The 24,611-nt window shown below is 41.6% G+C and overlaps 1 long non-coding RNA gene across 1 annotated transcript; it reads left to right on the forward strand.

Annotated features, from left to right (window-relative positions):
• The first annotated feature begins 11,042 nt into the window (after positions 1-11,042).
• Positions 11,043-21,726, forward strand: LOC144067894 (uncharacterized). The gene is made up of 3 exons (XR_013298061.1): positions 11,043-11,151; positions 21,554-21,634; positions 21,705-21,726. It is a non-coding gene; the product is annotated as an uncharacterized LOC144067894 (long non-coding RNA).
• Positions 21,727-24,611: the final 2,885 nt, after the last annotated feature.

Here is a 24,611-nt window from a genome sequence, read left to right on the forward strand (position 1 = left end):
CACAGCCCATCAGTAGTCTGGAGCTGAAGAATATACAGCAATAGAGTACACACTCCTGATACTCCGTTTCCGGCCTGGTAAGTGCCGACAGCTCTTCCATCTTATCGGGGAGGGATCAATGTTCCCTCTAAGATGTGTGCGTGCGCAATTGCGCACGACTCTCGTCTTCTTCGCGCAGCAGCAATCATATGGCGCGCAGTAAATAAAATCCAAACTTTTTTTGTTTTTTTACCCCTTTCCCCATGATGGCGCCGTTTACGCGGCAGCCAGTGGCAGTAGCTCTGTCCACTCTTATGTTTTTCGTGTTTTACAGCCCTTCTATTAAGCGGTGAAACCGGGTGAGAACTGTCTAAATCTACTGTGTGTGTGGCTATATGCGTGCGTGCGTGTCTGTGTGTCTAGTATGTGTGATTGTTTGTCTTCAACCTACACAATGGACTATAAATGGAAATTAGCCCTCGGCTACAATCTTATATATATATATATATATATATATATATATATATATATATATATATATATATATATATATATATATATATATGTTCATTAACATAAATATAAATTTGTCATTAATATGTGCTATCCCTTATTAAATAAATCAAAGCAAAATCATGGAAAAATATTGCATATAAATGGAAAATTGACTATCTCAAGTGACACGTTCAGCAGAAAAGTCATTTGAACGAGAATGAGAAGTGAGAAGGACAGATGTGTAAAATAAGGTAAAGTTTAATTCGGATTTGTGCATATTCTAATGGCATTTATGAAGATGTTTTATTCATAGATATGTTTTCATTCATTTTCTGAACCGCTTTATCCAATTTATCACTTGTGGGGGGTGCTGGAGCCTATCCCTGCTGACTTTGGGCGGGGAGCCTATCCCTGCTGACTTTGGGCCAGGGGCGGGGGACACCCTGTATCGGTGGCCAGCCGATCGCAGGGCACAAGGAGACGGACAGCCATGCACACTCAGATCCATACCTAGGGGCAATTTTAGAGTGTACAATCAGCCTACAATGCATCTTTTGGGGATGTGGGAGGAAAACGGAGTACTCAGAGAAAACCCACGCAGGCCCAGGGAGAATATGCAAATTCAACACAGGTGGACCGACCTGGATCTGAACCCCGGACCCCAGAGCTGTGAGGCCGACGCGCTAACCACTCATCCGCCGGGCCGCCCATTCATAGATATTAATCATTACATTTTATTATTACTAAATCATTTATGTGTAGTAGACATGCGCCTGCTTATGGCAGGTGTGATACTGGTGTGTGCCCATAGCGAGCAATGATGATGTTGCTCACACTGGTACTCAGTGTGCTCAGGGAGGTTGTCTTTCTGCCCAGACAAACAAAAAATTAGAGGGAACATTGGGAGGGATCTCAATTTCCCCATAATAATAGATGGAATGATTGGTCTGAAGCGTCGCTTCTTCTACCGGCACTTTTGTCCAGCTCCGGATTTCCAGCGGCATTTATTTTGAGGTGTTGCTCTTTCTGCTGCGTATTCTTCACAGCTGATCCCATGTGTATGACAGCGGAGGCATGGCTGAATGGTTCCCAAAAGAACTAGCAGAAAGAAACCAAGTTAATAGAACAAAGAAAGTTGTAAAAACTTTAAAGTGATAAGTATAAAGTACAAATTAATGTAAAAGGGAATGTATTAAGAAATATTAAAATGTAATTTTTTATAAAAGATAGAAAGGCTGTAAAACACAAAAAAACGAATAAGAGCGGACAGAGCGACTGCCACCGGCTGCCGCCAGACGGCGTCATCTCGAAAAAATAATGATAAAAAAAATACATATATATGTATACAGTGGTACCTCGACATACGAGTGCCCTGACATATGAGCTATTTCAGATGCGAGTAAAATTTCGGGCAAATATTTATCTTGAGATTTTTATTTATTTTGATATATGAGCAAACAACGGACGCGAGAGTCTGCTCATAAGAACATCATGGGCACTGTTTCTCTCCCCGCAACTAACTTGTGTAATGTCTCTCTGGTCGCAACTCCCTCGTGTAATGTCTCTACGAGCACTGGGCGGAGCGTTGCATTTTTCAGTGTTTTTTTCCCGTTAGTCAATGCGAATGGCGTATACGTACTAAAATGTGTTTAATATTATTAAAATTAGATGGATTTCGCAGAGGGGAGAGAGACGGACAGAGAGAGAGGGGAGGAGAGGGGGGTTGCATGGCAACACGCTCGTAACATAACATAAAAAAATGTAAATGAAGTTGGATTATGATGCAGACACACTCAAAAATAAATTTAATCTAACCTTACACTAAACTTAAAGTGTATATGTTAAATATTACAGTTATAAACATACAAAAAGACAAATGTATTAATATCTAAATTCATTCATTCATTCATTCATTCATTCATTCGTTAGTTCGTTCATTCATTGTATGTTCATTCATCAGGGTCCCAGAGAGTGCTGGATCTTATCCCATCTGATTCCGGGGCAGTGGCGGGGGACACCCTGAATCGGTCGCCAGCCGATCGCACTAGGAGACAGACAAACATGCACACTCACACCCATACCTAGGGGAAATTTAGAGTGTCCAATCATCCTACCATGCATGTTTTTTGGAATGTGGGAGGAAACTGGAGTACCCGGAGGAAACCCACACAGGCAAACTCCACACAGGTGGACTGACCTAGATTTTAATCCAGGACCTCTGAGCTGTGAGGGCGATGCGCTAACCACCGCCCTAATATCTAAATATAATCTATCTTTAAAAAAAATTAAATACTTAAAATACTGTACTCAGTGAAAATTGTTCCTCTCCGCTTGATATAAACCCTCAAAAACAGGTTTATGGAAGTTTTAGTCCAAGTCCCCCTGCACCGCCCAGACCATGAAGGGAAGGCCCCTCTCAGCGACGTACAGCGTTGCGTTTGGGATCCAGGCTTTCCGGTTGCTCATCCAGTAGATAGGCAGCAAGGCTTTGTTTTTTTATAGCATAAGGACGGTCAAACTTGTAGATTAAGGCTAGTTTTATCATGAAGCCAGCCAGCAGCTTCCCCACCCATGATGAGCGTCGGGCGATCCATGTGATCCCCGGCACTTTCAGTTCATCTTTGAAAAAGAATGTCCGTGAAGGCCCCCTCTTCCAAAAAGACCCCTTGCTCCGGAAGATAACCAACCATTTGTTAAATTATGTGAGGGAACTCTTCCTTGCGAAGCGTTATGCTACCTCCCGGTCTGCCGGCCGAGGAGACTCACTCAAGGCACTGGAACGTGGCTGAGGTTCAGTGTCTTCATGAGGAGCTAAGCTTCTCTATCCTAACGATGATTTTATTCCTCCCTCCGAAATGGAATGTCCAGGAAGGGAAAAAAACACGGAAGATAACCATTATCTTCAGTTATGTTATTGGAACTCTTTCTCTACGTATCGTGTCGCTGCCTGTTCCGGCCGGGGCCGGGTGGCGGGGCAGACCTCGCTCGCTGCCGGCACGCGCCGCCCAACCGGCCCCTCACTGGGCCTCCGCTTTTCACCCTAAGTCCCCGCTCTGCAACGGGGAGGCGGCGTTGGCTTGGAATGATTCTTCCACAGGAGGCATTTTAAACGATGATTCAAAATCAAAACAAAGCTGGAAAAGTATCGGCGTTGTCTTTATCCAAGTGATAATGTGCTCAATGCGAAATTCACTCGCAACAACACAGGAGAAGGCAAGATCTCGTACTACTCGGCCTTTTATAATATTCGTCGCGTCTTTCTTCTGCTGTGAAATTCTTCTTCTTTTGCGTGTCATTCTTCTGCAGTAAAATGCTTCTTCCTCGGCGCGTCATTCTTCTTCTGCGGTGAAATCCTTCTTTGGAGCAGAGTGCCACCCAATTCAGCACCAAAGGGGGAGACAACAGTTGGAACCTTCACGAGGTGTCTCCCGAGAGGCCGCCCGTCGCGGCCTGCGAATCCAACAAAACCACCCAGAGCTGCCACCCAGGAACGTGGCGCCCTACGTTTTTCATCTAGCCGGAGATATTCGCACTGCCCCACACCTCCGGCTACCCCCTGGATGAACTAATCCGCGTTCCAGTGACAGCTCTAGCGCTGCTGAGGGTAATCCTCAGGCGCCTGGGTGACCTAACAACAACAACAACAGCACCAAAGAAGAAGCGGGAACCTGACTTCTGCCATTTTTCATCTCCCGTCTTTTGGTTGAGATTTCAGCGTGAATATTGACTTTTTTGAGTTTGAGGTTGATTTATTTAATAAGGGACAGCACATATTAATGAACATATTTCTATTCAGAAACTTTTAAAAAATACTTAATATAAAATCCGCAATGTACTGAAGCCACAAATCTAAAAGCCGCGAAGTGGAGTATCATATGAATTCGAAGATATACGTATATTGTCATCGGTACACGGTCGATTGGTCGCCGGTCTTTTGTTCGCCGATCTTTTGGTCGCCGGTCTTTTGGTCGCCCGGCAGGTAAGTGATAATTACCATTTAAATCGTTGCTCAAATTCCCTAAATACAAACTGTGAATTACTATTTAGTCATACTTAATGCCCTATTAATTATTAGGCTAAAGAAAAGCTCAAAATTTCCCAGACTTTTATTGTTTTTTGTTGGGGAACTTGCTAAGACCCACAACTCATGTACATACAAACTCTTATACACTCACACATCGGCTCAGTGAAACTCAGTGGCGGGCGGTGCATTTTCTGGTAGCGCCTTCAACGCATCAATCCAACCCTCAAAAACTATGTTATGGCTATAAAACCTCTACTGCAGCTACAGCTGCGACACATAAAAAATAATCAATAAATGAATGCACAAAAATGGGGTAAAATCCACTTCCTAGCAGCATTTCATGATTAAATACAAATACTGGAGCTTTTCAGACATTAAAACCAGGCCAGGGGGTGATTTTCCCGGGTAAAGACAGCGATGAACGTCAATGGCGTACGGGCAAACATTGCCCGAAAATGGGGTAAAATCCAGCCGAAAACAGCATTTATTGATTAAATACAAATACTGGAGCTTTTTAGACATCAGAACCGGACCCGGAGTATCATTTCCCCGGTAAAAAGACAGCGATGAACGTTGATACGTCCATACGTGAAATGACAAAAAATGCACTAAAATTAGGTAAAATCCACTTTCTAGCATCATTTATTGATTGAATACAAATACTGGAGCTTTTGAGACATTAAAACCAGGCCAGGGGGGTGATTTTTCCCGGGAAAAGACAGCGATGGACGTCAATGGTGAAACGCCAAAAATTAAACTGGGGTAAAATCCACTTCCTAGCAGCATTTTGTGATTAAATACAAACACTGGAGCTTTTCAGATATCAGAACTTGGCTCACAATTGAAATATTATTTAGGAATATAGCCATATTTTACTCACCAAAAATCCTTTTTACACAATATCCATCCTCCTTTCTTTCTTCCTTCTTTCCTATCGCCATCGAAGCTAATGATGAAAGTCGAGCCTGTCCTGTCATATTTCCGGCATAGTCCGTTTTGAAAATAGCTTTAAATCAACACAACAATAAACTATTTGCTTGTGGAGCTAAGTTAGCGCGCTGAAAGTGCCCCACAAACCATTTTCCCGGCTGTAACAGGCTTGCTAGCTTCGGAGTTGACCGCCCTTTCTTAATGATGTCCATTTTTTTCTGGAAAAGTCCGTCTGGAAAATAGCTTTGTGAGCAAACAGAATCCATTTGTTTTTGCTTCTGTCGGCCACTGTGGGTGGAGTTTGCGATCTCGGCTGCCTCGGGTACTGCTTTGGCCCGCCTACTAGCCAATCATAGTTTGTGAAAGCAATGACATGTCCCAGCCAGCAAAATGCTAACGCCTATGAAAAATCATTGTGGGGTTGCCAACTCGAAATCTGATTGGTTAAAAGCAACAGTCTAGTTTAATGCAGCAGAGCCCGCAAGAACTGATTGTGAAGGCTTCGAGGCAGATCTGATCTGGCTACAAATAATGGCGGAAATGTGATTGGTTAAATGCTTCAATATGAAAACACACATCTGGAAGCAGTGCAACCAGGGGGGAAAGCAATGAAAGGAAGCTAACAGACCATTTGGAATAATAATTATTGATGGACAAAATATAATATGATTCAGATATTTCTTAGGCAAGCAGAGAAGGCCTTGAAGGCCCTGACGGCCCACCACTGGTGAAACTGCTCATGGCCATTGTTGGCTTTTATTGATGTGTAGACCGTGTTGTTTTACCTTGTTTTGTCGCCGGTCTTTTGGTCGTCGGTCTTTTGGTTGCCGTTGTCGTGGTCGGGGCGACCAAAAGACCGCCACCAAAAGACTGCGACCAAAAAATGCGACCAAAAGACCGGCGACCAATCGACCGCACACGATTGTCATCTCATCTAACCATTATGAAAATTGAGTAACACCTCCAAACACGAGAACCTGTTTCTACCAAAAAATTCTATTTTAGTTTCATCTGACCATAACACATTCTCCCAGTCCTCTTTTGGATCATCCAAATGCTCTCTAGTGAACCACAGACGGGCCTGGATTTGTACTGACTTCAGCAGGGGGACACTTCTGGCAGTGCAGGATTTGAGTCCCTGACGGCGCATTGTGTCACTGATAGTAGCCTTTGTTACTGTGGTCCCAGCTCTCTGTAGGTCATTCACTAGGTCCCCCTGTGTGGTTCTGTGATTTTTGCTCACCCTTTTTATTATCATTTTGACGCCACGAGGTGAGATCTTGCATGGAGCCCCAGATCGAGGAAGATTATCAGTGGTCTGTATGTCTTCCATTTTCTAATAATTGCTCCCACAGTTGATTTCTTTACACCAAGCGTTTTACCTATTGCAGATTCAGTCTTCCCAGCCTGGTGCAGGTCTACAATTGTGTCTCTGGTGTCCTTTGACAGCTCTTTGGTCTTGGCCATAGTGGAGATTGGAGTGTGATAGACTGAGCTTGTGGACAGGTGTCTTTTATACTGATAATGAGTTAAAACAGATGCTATTAATACAGGTAATGAGTGGAGACCTCGTTAGACCTTGTTAGAAGAAGTTAGACCTCTTTGACAGCCAGAAATCTTGCTTGTTTGTAGGTTACCAAATACTTATTTTCCACTTTAATTTGGAAATAAATTCTTTAAAAATCAAACAATGTGATTTTCAGTTTTTTTTCCACATTCTGTCTCTCATTGTTGAGGTTTCCCCATGTTGACAATTACAGGCCTCTCTAATCTTTTTAAGTAGGATAACTTGCACAATTGGCCGTTGACTAAATACGTATTTGCCCCACTGTACACATAACATATAGATTATTCTAACTTTTTATAAATCCATTTTTACAAAAAGAATGCATTAATTCTGGGGTGGGGAAACTATTCCACAAAGGGCCGCAGTGGGTCCGGGTTTTCATTACAACCCATCAAAAGGACACCTTTTCCCCAATCTGGAGTCCTACAAGTGCAATCAGTGAATTGCAGTCTGGTGCTACTTGTTTTCTGCAGAAATCTCATTGGTCAAAGTGCCTGTGCTGGAACGGTTGGAACAAACACCTGCACCCACAGCGGCCCTCAAGGAGTGGTTTGGCCATCCCTGCATTACTTGCGTTTTTTTCCTGGGATAATTCACCCTTTCCTAATGGAATAGAAATAGATTTGAAATAACATTTTGAGGTAATATTTGAACTTTTTTCTTTTTGAAGGACATCATTTTTTTCGTAAAAATTGAGAATATCTTGTACTAATCATTTATTTTCCATACCGCTTATGGGTCATTTTCACATAATTCAGCAAATAACGGTAAAGATATGGCCCTGGACTTTCCCTTTATGTGTTACAAAGTTATAAAAATTAATTACTACTGCTTTGTTTGCCACATATTATACTACATTTGGCACCAATTTTAAGAGAAATCTATTTGAGACACAAATACATTGAGAGCCAGTTTATGTTGAATTTGTCCACTCCGTTAGATGTCCAGAATCTAGTGTCACAGTTTATAGGAATGAAAAGTCGGGTTATGATTTATTTGTTTGTCTCTATTTAGAATGTGTTGTTTAGATTTGTTTCAATAGTATTTTCACTCAAGTTGTCTTTGAGAAAAATGCAAAAGAATTGCAACTGCAAACAGTTTTACTGATGTACCTTTCATATCAGTTAGTGTGTCTTTACCGTTATCACATGAGAAATACACCAAAAAATTCACAGTAAATACACCAGGTGGCTGGTGTGGGAGAAGTACCAGGATGTTGTCAGCCATATTGTCAACGCCAGCTAAGCAGAAGCCATGAGAATGAAACTAAAACCAAGGTAAGGACCATACCTGTGAAATGTCGTAACAATTCCATGTCTTTACCGATGTCCTAAAAACTTGGTGAACATAATTACTTTGCTTTTTAATGAACTGGGCATGGTGTATGCATGCAGAACACTATCATTTACTGAGTGCCAAGAAATACCATCTACCAATGTCAAAGGCTGAGGTGGAATGTTGTGTCTTTACCGTTAATAAATTTTGTCTTTACCGTTGTATGTTTAGAAACTGTGCTGTCTGCAAGAAATACATCAAAAAGATCTACAGGGATGGAACTGATGACATAAGGCAATCAAAGGAGCAAGTGTTATACCACGAATGGGAGAAGGGAGTAGAGACCAGAATGACAAATAATGGGCCAATTGATGTTGTTGTCATCCAGAAGAAAGAAAAATCTGTCACCATTGCGAAACTCTGTGATGACCTTGAGAAAGACCTTGTGGCTCTTATGGGGCACCAATATCGTATCATTCACCAGTACAAGGAGCTCAGACTAGTAAAATCCAGGTTAAATTTTAATTAATTATGTTTTCATTAAAGTTCCAGCTAAGATATTTCCAGGCAGTGCTAGTGTTGCTAATTAGAGATAATCAGAATGCTTGAATTGCATTTTGTAAATTATTCATTTTCTGAAAGTGTCTTTACCGTTATTTGCTGAATTATGTGAAAATGACCCTTATCCTCATTAGGGTCACAGGGGTGCTGGAGCCAACTCTTGGCCAACTATGGGTTGGTTGTCAGCCAATTGCAGGGCACAGGGAGACAAACAACCATCCAAGCACACACAGACATACCTACAGGGAAATTAGAGTATTCAACCAATTTACCATGCATGAATTTGGGATGTAGGATAAAACCAAATTAACAGAGAAAACCCAACCAGGAACAATGAGAACATGAAAATTCCATACAGGAAGGTCGGAACCCACCAGAGATTGAACTCTCAATCTCAGAACGGTGAAGCGGACGTGCTAACCACTCTATCGATCACTTTTTCATCTATCTTGTACTATTGAAATCAAATTGATTTTTGTCTATATGTTATAAAATCTCATGTATTACCAGAATTCAACCTAATTATTTTGTATTACAACATTTACAAATGCAACCAGATGATGCAGTGGTTCTTTCGCCTGACTTTGGTGTGAGCTGTGTATGTTTGATTCCTACTCAAAGGTAGTGTGATTGAGAGTGCAAATGGTTATCTGTCTCTGTGTGTGCCTTATGAATGACTGGCGAACAGTTTAGCGTGCCTGAAGTCAGCGGGGATGGGCTCCAGCAGCCCCCAACCAGTATAAGCAGTAATGAAAATGAATGAATGGATTAAACTTATACAATTCGCCTATTTTCAAATTTTCTAGTTTTTACCCTAATGATATTGTCTTACTATGGCAATAATTCAACTTTAATTCAATTATAATTCCTTCACAGTCATATGTTCATATGAAGGATACAAGTCTGGAATTATTTTTCTTTCTGCGCATGTTGCCACGATTTGGAATCAACCCCAAGTTGTTTAATAGTTTGGATTGGATTGGATAACTTTATTCATCCCGTATTCAGGAAATTTTATTGTGACAGTAGCAAGAAAAGGCATAGTTATAAGTTAGACAGTACAGTCGCAAAGGCCGCAGAACAACAAAGCAAAAGCAAAAACACAAAGTACAAAGCAAATCAAAGTCAATGGGATCATTAAGAATCACCAAATCAAATCATTAAGACAGAAAAGCAGCAAAAACACAAAACGAGCAAGAGTGGACGGAGCTACCGCCACCGGCTGCCACTTGAACGGCGCCATCTTGGTTTCGGTAGTAAAAACGGATAGACTCAAAAAGACGTTGTAAACTTGGACAAAAACTGGAACCACACACAGGAAGTCTTCCACGAGATGGGGAACTTCTGCAGACTGTGACCGAGGTAGAGAATATGCAGTCACTCTTCCAAGCTTATCCACACAGTTCCTCAGTAGTCTGGAGCTGAAGACAACAGTAGCAGAGTAGGGCACCTCGACTCCGTTGCTGGTAAGCGCCGACAGCTCTTCCATCTTATCCCACGATGGAATGGTTGGTCAGAAGCGTTGCCTCTTCTCCCAGCACTTTTGTCCAGCTCCGAAACTCCGGCGGCACCGAGGTGTTGCTCCTTCTGTTTTGTAACAGCTAGTCCCATGTGTGTGACAGAGTAGGCATGGCTGAATGGTTCCAAAAAAGAAGTAGCCGAAAGAAGCCAGGCTAACAGAACAAGGAAAGTTGTAAAAACATTAAAGTAAAAAGTATAAAGTACAAAGTAAAGTAAAAAGGAATGTATTAAGAAATATTAAAATGTAATTAAAAAAAAGATAGAAGGGCTGTAAAACACGAAAAACATAAGAGTGTACAGAGCTACTGCCACTGGTTCCCGCGTGAATGGTGCCATCTTGGGAAAAAAAGTTTATAAGTATAGCTACATTAATTTTAATATTGTTATGGCATTTTTATTGTGTTATCATCAAACTGCCATGCTTTACTAATGCTCAGTGTTTGCTTTCAGCAAGTCGTACTATAAATGTTTCTTGCAAGGCAATCATGTGAAATCCAGCTATATTCTAAAAATAAGTGGATGAAGCAGTCTCTAATTTCATTTTCACAAAGGCATTTTATTAAAACAGCATGTGAGCTTGCAGCTCCTGATGTGTGATACATGATCTTATAAAGATTGTTGGAATTGACAGCTTGTCTCACCTTATTTCTGCTCGCTCTTTTTATTTTTATGTCGACCTGCCAGGTTGTGATAATACCCAGCTGCACCCCCTCCACCATCCACAGTACATTGATTTTCTTTTACAACTTGTGCCGTAACGGCACAATGACACAGGCACTCGCGTCACCACAAATGTCAAGTGAGTAGCTTGTCTGATAAAGGTCAGCATTTTTATGGGTTGTTCAACATGTTTGAAAATGGATTACGACTGCCATATTGTCAGTGAACAAAGTTGCCTTTGATATTGAGCCCTTAAAAAGACCTGCTCAATTTTACAAATGTTAAGGTCTTCTGTCATGATCCCATTTAGAATGTTTTTGCCTTTTTCTTTGAAATTGTATTTCTCTTAAAATATCGGGTGTAATTTTGTCATGGTTAAACAGATGACACAAATGTACAAAGGGCGGCGTTTCCGTAATTTAAACATCATGAAAGCCAGCTAGATTTAAGCCGAGAGGTCAAGTGTTGGAGAGCTAGAGTGGCAGGGGAGATGGATTCAACCCATGGGCCGTAATTGAACATTGTTTTTGGAAAAAATGTTAGTCTATACAATTTTTACAGTCATACCTCTACTGACGAATGCCTCTAGTAATGAAATGTTCAGGTTACAAAGCTTTTTATATGCAAATGAGTGCCCCGAGATACGAAAAAGATCCAAGTTAGGAACCCCCAAAAAGAAAATGCATTTCCTTATGCTATTTTATTTTGAAAATATTGTCGCGGATGCATTGATTCTCACCTCAGAACATCGCTACACTCTACTGGGCTCTCATTGGCTGTGTCGCAACCATCACTATCCATGTTTCAAGATTCTCTCTTACATACATGTCAACCTCGGCTAAATGTTCCCCTTCTTAATAACTGCAATTCCCCTTATTAAGCGATAAAAACCGTACAAATGCAACGCGGCTTATATTTTCACACACACACACATAGGACACACGTAAACGTCTAAAATGTACTACAAAGTGGACGGCTTTCTGACACCATCGAGTCATAGGGAAGTGCACGTGCTCATTTTTGTGTTTCTCACATCTTTCATACAAAATTGAGACACTTTGACCAATTTTAAAGGGTTTAGTTGGTAGTTGTGCTTACGAAATTTTTAGGGTACGAAAAAAGTTCTGGAATCAATTAATTTCGTAAGTAGAGACTGTACTTTTATTTCCATTGATTTTTCATAACACTTCACAAGGATGCTGGAGCCTATCCCAGATAACTACGGCACACCCTGGATTGGTGGCCAGCCAATTGCAGGGCACAAGGAGACGAACAAACATTCATATTCACACTCATAACTCGGGGCAATTTAAAGTGGTCAGCCAGCCTACCATACATGTTTTTAGCATGTGGTAGGAAACTACAGTACCCTGGCTAAACACACAAGGCCAGGGGGAACATTCAAACCTCACACAGGAAGCTTTGTATCTAGGATTCAACCCTCGATCACAGAAGGGTGAGGCTGATGCGCTAACCACTCATCCACGGAGCCACCCACAATTTGTACTTGTACTTTATTCTTGGTTTCATGGTTTGAGATCTACTATGTTGAGTCACACATGGTTGCCAAGAAAACCTTTAAAACATGCACTCTTTGTGTGAAGTGAAACATGACAACAACAACAAAACATGTGCATACAGTATACTATGTGAATGCGGTATAATTAATTAGTAGTACACAATGTGAGAGATTTAATTAGCGGACAATCAGAATGTGCAATTCCTTGCACTTGATCACCGGTGCCTGAGCAATAAGAACGATAAGCTAACTCTGAAGCACGACATTAGACCAAAAGCTAATTAGCTGACAGCAAAGAGTTAGGAGGAGGCGTCCGACGCGCGGTTACTCTATCAAACCAAAGGAAAATAACAATTAGAAAATTTTGCTGCGTGGTAAATAACAAGGGGGGTTGGGGGGTCGTTGTTTTCCTGTCCGAGGTTAATTGGTGCAGCAAAAAGACTACAACAAAGCTGCAGGAGAAAAAAAATATGTATTTTTGAATGGATATTGGGCTTTATGTGGGGCTATATACTGGCCCTAAACCTAGCCCCTCCTTCACCATTATTGTGAAACGGTTTCCACCTGTCCATTGCATTGTATTTATTAACTTTTTTGTGTATACAGGTAGCATAAATATGGCTTTAACAAAATCAACAGAAAAGTTGGCTGTTCAGCCAGGTCTGTGTTTATTTGGACTCCACTTGCATTATTAAAAAGCTGCCCAATATAATCAGAATAAACTTGCAGGAGCCAGCTGATGAGGCCTAGAAGTTGTTGTTGTTGATACTTTCATGTCCCCACTGGGGGCTTATGTATCAAGAAACAAAAACAGCAAAGGGCAAGACCTCTTCTTGTGGCTGTAGCCTTCCTGCATTTTTTTTTAATCCTTCTATGCCAGTGGTTCCCAAACTATCTTACCTGACGCCCCCCTTCTTGCTTCCAGTAGACCCGCACGCCCCCCCTCCCACTTCCTCTTTTGCTCATGTGAACTTATTTTGTTTTATTGCATTTATTTCTTAGCATTGTTCAGGAAAACAGATCTCTGTTAATAGAAAACGGGTTGGACCATTGGAGTGACTGCTATAATCATATTTTGCATGTATTTAATGGCAGATATTTGTTCTTTGATTTTATTATTCTTATAATCTATTTAAACATTGTTTTAGCAGATGACTTCACGCCCCCCTTGAATTCTCTTTACGCCTCCCTAGGGGGGCACGCCCCCCAGTTTGGGAACCACTGTTCTATGCCAACAATTCCCCGGACACCTGATGCAAAAGAAAAAGACCTGGAAGCGTCTCGACAGCCAGGAATCAGAGGAGAGAAGTCCCCCCTAAGAAGCCCCGAATACCTGTCAGATGCTTCCCTGGCAGTAGGAGTCGGATGGCCGTGTTTGACACAGTGCAGCTGTGATTAAGCCGGCCCCATCTGTCTAACGTGTCAAACTAAAGGCGTGCGGCCAGTTTTAATCTTGAATGTCATTTGATATGCTGAAGTAACCTTAATCAATTAGCTACCACTATTTGAAAATATAGTACATGACAGTTTGCCTAACATCAGCATTTTGTAAATAGATGATCACACATTTTAATATGAATATTCTTGATTGTGTTTCTTGTCTTTGTGGATGTATTTTATCTACTTTTTACACATTATGAACTATCTCATCTCATCTCATTTTCTGAACCGCTTTATCCTCATTAGGTCGCAGGGGGTGCTGGAGCCAATCCCAGCTGTCTCCGGGCCAGAGGCGGAATCAAAAGCCAGCCGATTGCAGGGCACGAGGAGACAAAGGACAACCATGCACACTCACACCCATACCTAGGGGCAATTTAGAGTGTCCAATCAGCCTACCTTATATATTTATTCATGTATTTATTTATTTATTTATTTACTTATTACCTATCAATTTATGTCTAAAATTCCTTTCCTGTATCTGCATTCTCACCTCTTGCTACTGTGACAATGAAATTTCCCGAATACGGGATGAATAAAGTTATCCAATCCAATGCATGTCTTTGGCATGTGGGAGGAAACCGGAATACCCGGAGGAAACCCACGCAGGCCCAGGAAGAACATGCAAACTCCACACAGACGGACGAGACCTGGATTTGAACCAAGGACCCCAGTGCTGTGAGGCCGACGCGCTAACCACTCACCCCACTGGGCCGCCCCACATTATGAACAATGTTCCCTCTAATTTTTCATGTCTGGGCATACAGACAACCTCCCTGTGTGTACCACTGTGAGCAACATTAGAACTACTCACTATGGCCACACAACAGTATCACACCTGCCATCAGATGGTGCATTTCTACTACTCATGAATACAATATAAATAAAACAAGTCATTAGAATATGTACAAATCTGTCTTAAATTTTACCTTATTGTTTACGTCTCCTCTCCCTTCTCATTCTCATTCAAATGACTTTTATCCTGAATGTGTTGCTTAAGGTAGTCAAACTTTTATTTAGTCCATATTTTTCCAACGGAAAATTCGCGTACAACTTTACCTTTGCTGCATGTTTTGCAGATTAGATGCTACTCACTCGAAAAAAGAAAAGAGCAAACCCAGGTTCTCCACTTGTTTTTCTATTTGCACATACTCTGACAGCCATTCCAACTTGAAAGAACTGCAGTTCTTTTTTACGTTTGTTTGAGGAGTTGACGTTATCACAGTCACTTTAGCCGAATTAGCATTAGCGTCAATTAACTCCGCCACACTGAACTGTCAATGCTGTGATTAGGTACATGACGTAATTGCATCGTATCCTATTGTTGGCTGGACACCTGTCACTCACTAAATTACACAGCAAAACTATACAGAAAAAAAGTTATATATATATATATACATATATATATATATATATATATATATACATATATATATATATATATATATATATATATACATATATATATATATATATATATATATATATATATATATATATACATATATATATATATATATACATATATATATATATAGATATATATATATATACAGTTGTGGTCAAAAGTTTACATACACTTGTGAAGAACATAATGTCATGGCTCTCTTGAGTTTCCAGTTATTTCTACAACTCTGATTTTTCTCTGATAGTGATTGGAACAGATACTTCTTTGTCACAAAAAACATTCATGAAGTTTGGTTCTATTATGACTTCATTATGGGTTAACAGAAAAAGTGATCAAATCTGCTGGGTCAAAAATATACATACAGAAGCGCTAATATTTGGTAACATGTCCCTTGGCCATTTTCACTTCAATTAGGCGCTTTTGGTAGCCATCCACAAACTTCTGGCAAGCTTCTGGTTGAATCTTCACACAAATGCAATGTGGCACATATTTTCACACATATACACACACACACAGGGCACACGTTAAAGTCTAAAATGTATGTAGTACTACAAAGTGGACGGCTTTCCACCCTGGTAGAATGTATTGTATTGTATTTTTGCATAGGCGCGAAAACGTCCTATGGTACTAATAATAGAGGTGATCCTACTTCGCGGTTTCTCGATTATGGCGGCCATGTCTGGTCTACATTATCCGTAATATTCGATGGTTTACTGTACTCACCTTAAAACAAAAAATATAAAAAAAACTGTTCTGCATTTCACACATGAAATGTATACCTTCCTATAGGCCATTTAGTTTTAAATTCCATTTGAAATAAATAAATAGTTTGGCAAAGGCCTCTCTTTGATGCTTCTAGAAGGCTGAATTATTTTAGTACTTGCAATTTTTCTGTTGACTTAAGAGCAAATACTTATGTTCATGCATCATATAGGCTTTTGTTCACGTAGGTTTTAATCCATGTCTATGTACTCTGTCCTAAGGTTATGTGAGGTTTAAGACTGTAATGTAACCAAACTCAATTTTTTATAGCCCACAGCGTATGTGCTCTCATGTCAAAGTGAACCACACAAATCCTGCAGTTGAGTTTAAATTACGTGTCACATCCACTTTTTAAAAAGTTACTCTTGCCTTGTTCCTTTTGGGTGATAAATTGGCTGCAGATTAAATGAAATATGTACAGCTCTCACGTTTTGTTTCTGACGCATAATTGCGTGTGCTTGTGAATGCAAGTATTTGACCATGCTGTGGCCCCTCAAAGTGCTATGTCATTTACACTACAAACCACATTTTCTGACACACATCTTGCAGCAGTACACTATCCTGACAAATCCAAACAGCCTTGAGGGTTGGGCTCCTCAGGCTAAAGCACCAATGCTTTTCAAACTGGTTCTGCAGGCTATATGGACATAGACCTATTTTACTTTAGATAATGTTCTATAAGAGTCTATATAAGCTATAATATGCCAGATGGTTTCAAGCGTTAGCTGCTGTCAACTTATTCACTGTGTTGTTGAAATGTCCTCCCAACTTTCCAAAAATGTTAATATATTCTGTCCTCCATGACTATCTGGACCCCTCGCAGGGCTCCAAGCGTCTTTGCCAGTCCCAAGTTGAGAGAGCTCAGCAGCACTGAGTGATAAAGGCCAGCGGTTTGCATTGGGATTGAAGAGTATATCAGTTAAGGAATGGATGGTTCAGATAAAAAGTGGTTGGAGTAGAGCTGGGAGGAAGGAACAATTTTCTGCATGAATCAGCAAGCCTTTTTGCAGCCGAGTGTTGAGAGTGTGTGTGTGTGTGTTGGGGGCAGGGGGCTTGTCTAAACGTTATATGTTCATGATTAGTCATATGTCTGTATAAGGCAGCACATTTTTAACTGCTTTCAGACACTATCATAAAAAAGTTTATCGAATACCAATTAGCTCTGAAAAAACACCAAAAACAGCATATTACAATGGAAAAACATTTTTTATTTGTTCTAATTCACCACCTTGTCAAAAAGTAACAAATACCTATCTAGTGGTTATGATCTTCAATACTAAAATGTGACTATCATTACAGACTTAACGCGGGGTGTGCGGACGAGAGAGAGAAAGGACAGGAGAGAGACTTGACAGACGGCAACGCGCTTGTAACATAACATAAACTTTAAATTTAACTCAAATGAACTTAGATTACTACACACACACTTAAAAATAAGTTTTGTTCTTACATTACACTACATTTAAACCTCGTGTGATAACCGAGGAGATGTTAATGTATTCCACTGTGGCTTTCTATTTGGAACTTGCTGCTTCTCCATGCCTCAGAACCAAGTGTATCCCAGTTAATTTTTTTGAAATTATCGAACCAGCCACAACTCGCTTTTAAGGGTTCAGCTGGTATCTTTTTGAAATGCTCACTTTGCTTTCAAATCCATGTAGATTCTGTTGGCTTTTTCGCAGATTATCGACTCCGTCACGCTATCTCCAGTAAAAAATGCAACTTGTATGCTTCGTTAATATCTTTAAGCGAGGGAGATATGGCGAGAAAGACAGAGCGATGCTGTTCTCATAAGCAGCCTCTCGCATACTCGGCTACCCGGACGGCCGCATCAGGAACCATCTCGTATGCTCGAATCTCAAATTTGTCTCGTATCTCAAGGCAAAAAAAATGCTCAGAATGTTCCTCATATCTCAAATTTCTCGTATGTTAGGACACTTGTATGTCAAGGTATTACTGTAGTACAATGGTTAGTTTTGTAATTGGAGTTTTTGAATTTCTGGATTGATGTTTAGTGAGAGGCAAAGTTATAGGACAACACTGCTAACTTATGACATTTTAAAGCAGTGTATGTACAGTAAAATCTGTTTTGTATGTGGATCTATCTTGTAGATACAGTGAGAAAATATTCCGCCACTCGCAAGATGGACAGTTAGATGAATCACACACTGAAATCTATTGCCACAACAGCTCTGTTGAAACTTTAATGACCAAACACAGACATCTATATCGTCATGAAATCATAACAGAATAAAATGTCTACATCTGAAGCCAAATGTGGCAATTTTAATGATCTATTTAATCATGTTTTTATGACTGATTCCGTGATGCAAACTCAAAATGCAGGAGTGAGTTTACCAGTGCATTTTCACTGTGATATATGTATATTGTTGAAATACTTTCAGATCAAGATGTTAAAAATATGTCTCACAGTAATGACTGCAGCCATAAGTCCAAACTAGAAAACAAACAACCATAAAACAAAGACAGTGCCACCATCACTCAAACTACCGTATTGGCCCGACTATAAGACGACACGGAATATAAGACGACCCCAATTATAAGATGACCCCCTCTTTTTTAAGACTCAAATTTGCAAAAAGATTTTTTGAACACTAAATTAATTTTTTATAGAGAAAATTATTACAGTACCTCTGACACAAAATATAACAATATATTCAAGAGCCTTAAAAGAAATCTGAATATGGAAAAACATTGCAATAAAATAAGGCAAACTGATTACAACTTGAGAGTTGCTCAGATCTGTCATGTCAGAACATTACTCCTCACAAACATCGTCTTCTTTGCTGTGCTCAGTGTCACTGTCCTCACTGCCATTCTCTGGCTCCTTCCAGAGCACGTCAACTTCACTGACGTTCAGGGCATTTGATATGCAACATTTTTTAAACCTGTGGATGATGCTCTTTGAGGAAACTGCATCCCATGCGTGGAGGATCCACTCACAGAGCAAATGTACCGGAGGCACCTGAATCTTTCCAGTCCAGTTGGGGTGATCACCAGACAGGAGCCACTCTCTGTATTTCTTTCGCAGATTGTGTTTGAATGGTTGTTGACCACAAAATCCAACACATGCAGCTGACTTGTCATTCTCCCCAGAATGATCACCAAGTTGCCGTTCATTGCCTTCACTTGTTTTTTTGACTGGATCAAACAAGTGTCCACAAAATGCATCCAAAATCAGCATGTTCCTCTTTTTACTGAGTCTCCAAAGGTGTCTGCTCCACACAACCTTGAGCCAGTCCACTAAAGGCTTGGTTTCCATCCAGCCTTTTTCCTGGGCACCAATGTTCCCTCTAAGCTGCGCGCGTGCGCAATTGCGCACTACTCTCGTCTTCTTCACACAGCAGCAATCATATGGCGCGCAGTAAATAAAATCCAAACTTTTTTTACCCCTTTCCCCATGATGGCGCCATTTACGCGACAGCCAGTGGCAGTAGCTCTGTCCACTCTTATGTTTTTCGTGTTTTACAGCCCTTTTATCAAGCGGTGAAACCGGGTGAGAACTGTCTAAATCTACTTTGTGTGTGGCTATGTGCGTGCGTGCGCGTCTGTGTGTCTAGTATGTGTGATCATTTGTCTTCAACTTACAAAATGGACTATAAATGGAAATTAGCCCTCGGCTACAATCTTACATATATATGTTCATTAACATAAATATAAATATGTTAAATAATATGTGCTATCCCTTATTAAATAAATCAAAGCAAAATCATGGAAAAATATTGCATATAAATGGAAACTTGACTATCTCAAGTGACACGTTCAGCAGAAAAGTCATTTGAACGAGAATAAGAAGTGAGAAGGACAGATGTCTAAAATAAGGTAAAATTTAAGTCGGATTTGTGCATATTCTAATGGCATTTATGAAGATGTTTTATTCATAGATATGTTTTCATTCATTTTCTGAACCGCTTTATCCACTTTATCACTCGCGGGGGTGCTGGAGCCTATCCCTGCTGACTTTGGGCGGGGAGCCTATCCCTACTGACTTTGGGCCAGGGGCAGGGGACACCCTGTATCGTGGCCAGCCGATCACAGGGCACAAGGAGACGGACAGCCATGTACACTCAGACCCATACCTAGGGGCAATTTTAGAGTGTACAATCAGCCTACAATGCATCTTTTGGGGATGTGGGAGGAAAACGGAGTACTCAGAGAAAACACACGCAGGCCCAGGGAGAATATACAAATTCAACACAGGTGGACCGACCTGGATTTGAACCCAGGACCCCAGAGCTGTGAGGCCGACGCGCGAACCACGCATCCGCCGGGCCGCCCATTCATAGATATTAATCATTACATTTTATTATTACTAAATCATTTATGTGTAGTAGACATGCACCTGCTTATGGCAGGTGTGACACTGGTGTGTGCCCATAGCGAGCAATTGTGTTGCTAACACTGGTACTCAGTGTGCTCATGGAGGTTGTCTTTCTGCCCAGACAAACAAATAATTAGAGGGAACATTGCTGGGCACGTACAATAATGGCAACCGTTACGCCGCATCATTCATTTACACCAGCCGAGTATTGCATTGAAGTCAGCGGTGGGTATGTTTTGCTCTTTGGCTATTTCCACGGCTTTGAGCTGAATGACGGGTCTGCTGATAGGCATCCCGTCCTTTCGTTTTTTCGTCCAAGTACGCGCACGCCCTCCTGTCGAGCTCTTGGAAGCGGCCGCTCTGAGGACTACAGAAAGCTTTTCTCTAACTGAGCATTTTTTTGGCGATCTATTTGAGCTCTCCATCTCTGTACATTACACTTTGTGACACCATATTTCACAGCCGCTTTACAATTGTTTGAAGACTCTGCCTCATTTATCACCATCATCTGGAAGTTTGCATCATATCTTCTCCTCAGCTGCCGGTTAACCTGGTAGATCTTCGACCCACTTCTCTTCAGATTCTCGCTACATTTCTCCATTTATCTCTTCTCTTCTTTTCCTCTCTTATCTTTGCTATTTTATATTTTTCTTCTTTGTGCTACCGCTCTTTTTATTTTTGTTCTTTGTGACAGGGGTTTACTCTGGCCTAGGGAGTTAAGTTCAGCATTCACTTTAAAGATATCCAGCGCCATCTAGCGTTGTAAATGAGTATGATGTCTAGACTCCGAAAATAAAACGACCCCCACTTTTTTAGTCTTATTGCAAAGCAAAAAAACATTGTCTTATAATCGGGGCAATATGGTAAATCAGCAGCTCATATAGGATTCATTTTCTCAGCACAAGCGTGAATTGTTTAACAAATGTTGGATGTCATGGCATTGCCTAAAAATGTATGCACTTATTAAGAAGCTAAGAATTGTATTGTTGAGGCTTTATGTAAAATGGCTGCCACTGATGGTGGCCCTGCCACCCAATCACAGGCCCAGCCCCTAATCACTCAAACGCTTCCAGGTGTGATTCATCAGCCAGTGGAGAATATTTAAAGCCAAGAAGAACATGACCACGCTACTGGATCATCTTAATCAGTTCACTGTTAAGTACCCTCTTGTATTGTCTCCTTGCCTGCCTCTACTAATCTACGACCTCTTGTTTTTGCTCCCAGGATCCCGACCACGCTCAGCCCCACGACCACGGACCACGGACCACGGACCACGGACCACGGACCACGGACCACGGACCACGGACCACGGACCACGGACCACGGACAACGACTTCGCTCTCACTCATCACTCTGGACTCCACGACATACTCCACGGTTACCGACCTCCCTTCCACGACTATCTACTCGCCTACTCTACTCCCTTTTGTGCCTTTGCCCATCTCTTGGACGATTCTGATAAAGATTTGATATCCAGACTTGCTGCCCTTGCTTGCTTTGGGGTCCTCCATCCCCGATCGTAACATTTCCACATGCAGTAAACTAGTTATTAGCTGGTGACGAGCAATCATTTTCACATTCAGCCACACAAAAAAGCCAGGCCAACTCCATTTTTGATGTATGAGGCAATAACCTGGAATGAAATGAAGTCACCTTCAGAACCCAACATTTAAATAATAATGAATTATAACATTCAAACATTGATAATAATTCATAACATTCATAACATTTGGATCTCTTTTTAGTATTTTGACTGTCATAATTGGTCGAGAGTGGTGAGGGTTTAGGTGCCGACACCCTATAGTCATTACTCAAAATAATTTACTAAAGGGAAATGGATGGCCGTATAATTCAAATGTTGATCTTGTCACTGTAGAGCAGGGGTCTCAAACTTGCGGCCCGCGGGCCAACTGCGGCCCGCGGGACGATAATTTGCGGCCCCCGTCTTAATATGAAAGATCGATTTTTTTTTTTTTTTTTTTTTTTTTTTTTTTTTTTTTTTTTTTTTTTTTTTTTTTTTTACCCCTTTCCCCATGATGGCGCCGTTTAAGTGGCAGCCAGTGGCAGTAGCTCTGTCCACTCATGTTTTTCTTGTTTTACAGCATGTTTTACATGAAAAATTAGAGGGAACATTGACATGCACCTGCTTGTGGCAGGTGTGATACTGGTGTGCCGATAGCGAGCAATGATGATGTCGTGACCGGATGATTCGCCTAAAGACGTTTCGCCGACGGACGTTTGACAGACGGACAGGTCGTACTAGTATTTGTTAGTTTAATGATTAAATACAAATACTAGTATTTGTATTTAATCATTAAACGCTGTTTTCAGCTGGATTTGACCGAATTTGAGAGCATTTTGAGCCGTTTGGCGAATGGACGTCTATAGACGTTTTTTTGCCTCCATCGCGATATCATCCAGTATTTGTATTTAATCATTAAATGCTGTTTTAGGATGGATTTGACCCGATTGCTGTCATTTTACGGCTCGGTTCTGCTACATCTGCCTGCCCAAGAGTGCTTATTCCCGGACTGCCATTGAAGGTAGACGAACATTGATTTTTACTATAATTTGGACAACACCGGCGGCGGGCCGGATTAAAAATCCTAACGGGCCGTATATGGCCCGCGGGCCGAGGTTGAAAAACTTGTACACACACGATCCGGCGGGGCGAGCGTTCGAATCCCGTTTCGGCGAAACCTCCGTTCGGCCGAATGAACGTTCGGTGGAACGTCCATTCGGCGACCTGCCCGTCTGTCAAACGTCCGTCGGCGAAACGTCTTTAGGCGAATCATCCGAGTACCGATGATGTCGCTCACACTGGTACTCAGTGCGCTCAGGGAGGTTGTCTTTCTGCTCAGACCAACAAAAAATTAGAGGGAACTTTGGTTCGGAGCTGAATGAACCAATCACGGTGAGGTATACGGCTCTGGGGGGCGGGACATCGGCCGGGCTGTCCAGTGCCTCACTCACTCATTCATTCCTCCAATCAGCTGGGCGGAGGAGAAGCCGTGAGGCCGATCACTCCGCTCGGCGCGCACACTCCTCCGCTGCTCTCAGCATAGAACTGAATGAGGCGCTATGATCCGTGATCCAGCCTGTGTCAGTGTCTGTAGCCATCTCCGCGATTGAAACGGAGAGCGAAAGTGCACATGCGCCACAAACCCGCGCGACTGAATGTGAAAGATCAACCCGAGACTCATTCCAAGTGGAAAAACATATTACAGAGCCCCAGAGATGTCTCTTTCAAAGCCTGCCGTGAAGAGAAAGGTCGGTGATGAGCACAGACAGTTTCAAGAAAAGTGGGGAGTGCAATATTTCTTTGTTGAACACAGGGGCACCCCGACGTGTCTCATTTACACTGAAAAAGTTGCGGTGCACAAGGAATACAATTTGAAACGTAATTGTACTATGAGACATGCTGAGGAGTACGAAAAATACCAGGGAGATGAGAGAGCCAACCAGGTTGCCAGTCTTAAAACACGTCTTCTGAGGCAACAGGATCTCTTCAAGAAGGCTACCAAAGACAGTAATGCAGCAGTCAAAGCTAGCTACGCCGTTTGTGAGTTGATTGATCCTGTGCTAAGTGATCCCAAATGGCTCATGGACTTGGCTTTTCTTGTTGATATCACACATGAGCTTAATGTACTGAACAAGAAGCTACAAGGCCAGGGGCAACTTGTCAGTGCTGCCTATGACAACGTGAGAGCATTCTGCACTAAACTTGTGTTATGGAAAGCCCAGCTCTCTCAGACAAACCTTTGCCATTTCCCAGCATGCAAGGCTCTCGTGGATGCAGGCACACCATTCAGTGGTGAGAAGTATGTTGAGGCCATTTCAAAGCTACAGGAGGAATTTGATCACAGATTTGCAGACTTCAAGACACACAAAGCCACATTTCAAATTTTTGCGGACCCCTTCTCCTTTGATGTGCAAGATGACCCTCCTGAGCTTCAAATGGAGCTCATTGACCTGCAGTGCAACTCTGCACTCAAAGCCAAGTTCAGGGAGGTGAGTGGAGAAGCAGACAAGCTTGGGCAATTTTTGAGAGAGTTGACCCCCAGCTTCCCTGAACTTTCCCGAAGGTTCAAGCGGACCATGTGCCTTTTTGGGAGCACATACTTGTGTGAG

The sequence above is a fragment of the Stigmatopora argus genome, chromosome 22 (genome assembly GCF_051989625.1).
Source record: "Stigmatopora argus isolate UIUO_Sarg chromosome 22, RoL_Sarg_1.0, whole genome shotgun sequence".
Classification (NCBI taxonomy): domain Eukaryota; kingdom Metazoa; phylum Chordata; class Actinopteri; order Syngnathiformes; family Syngnathidae; genus Stigmatopora; species Stigmatopora argus.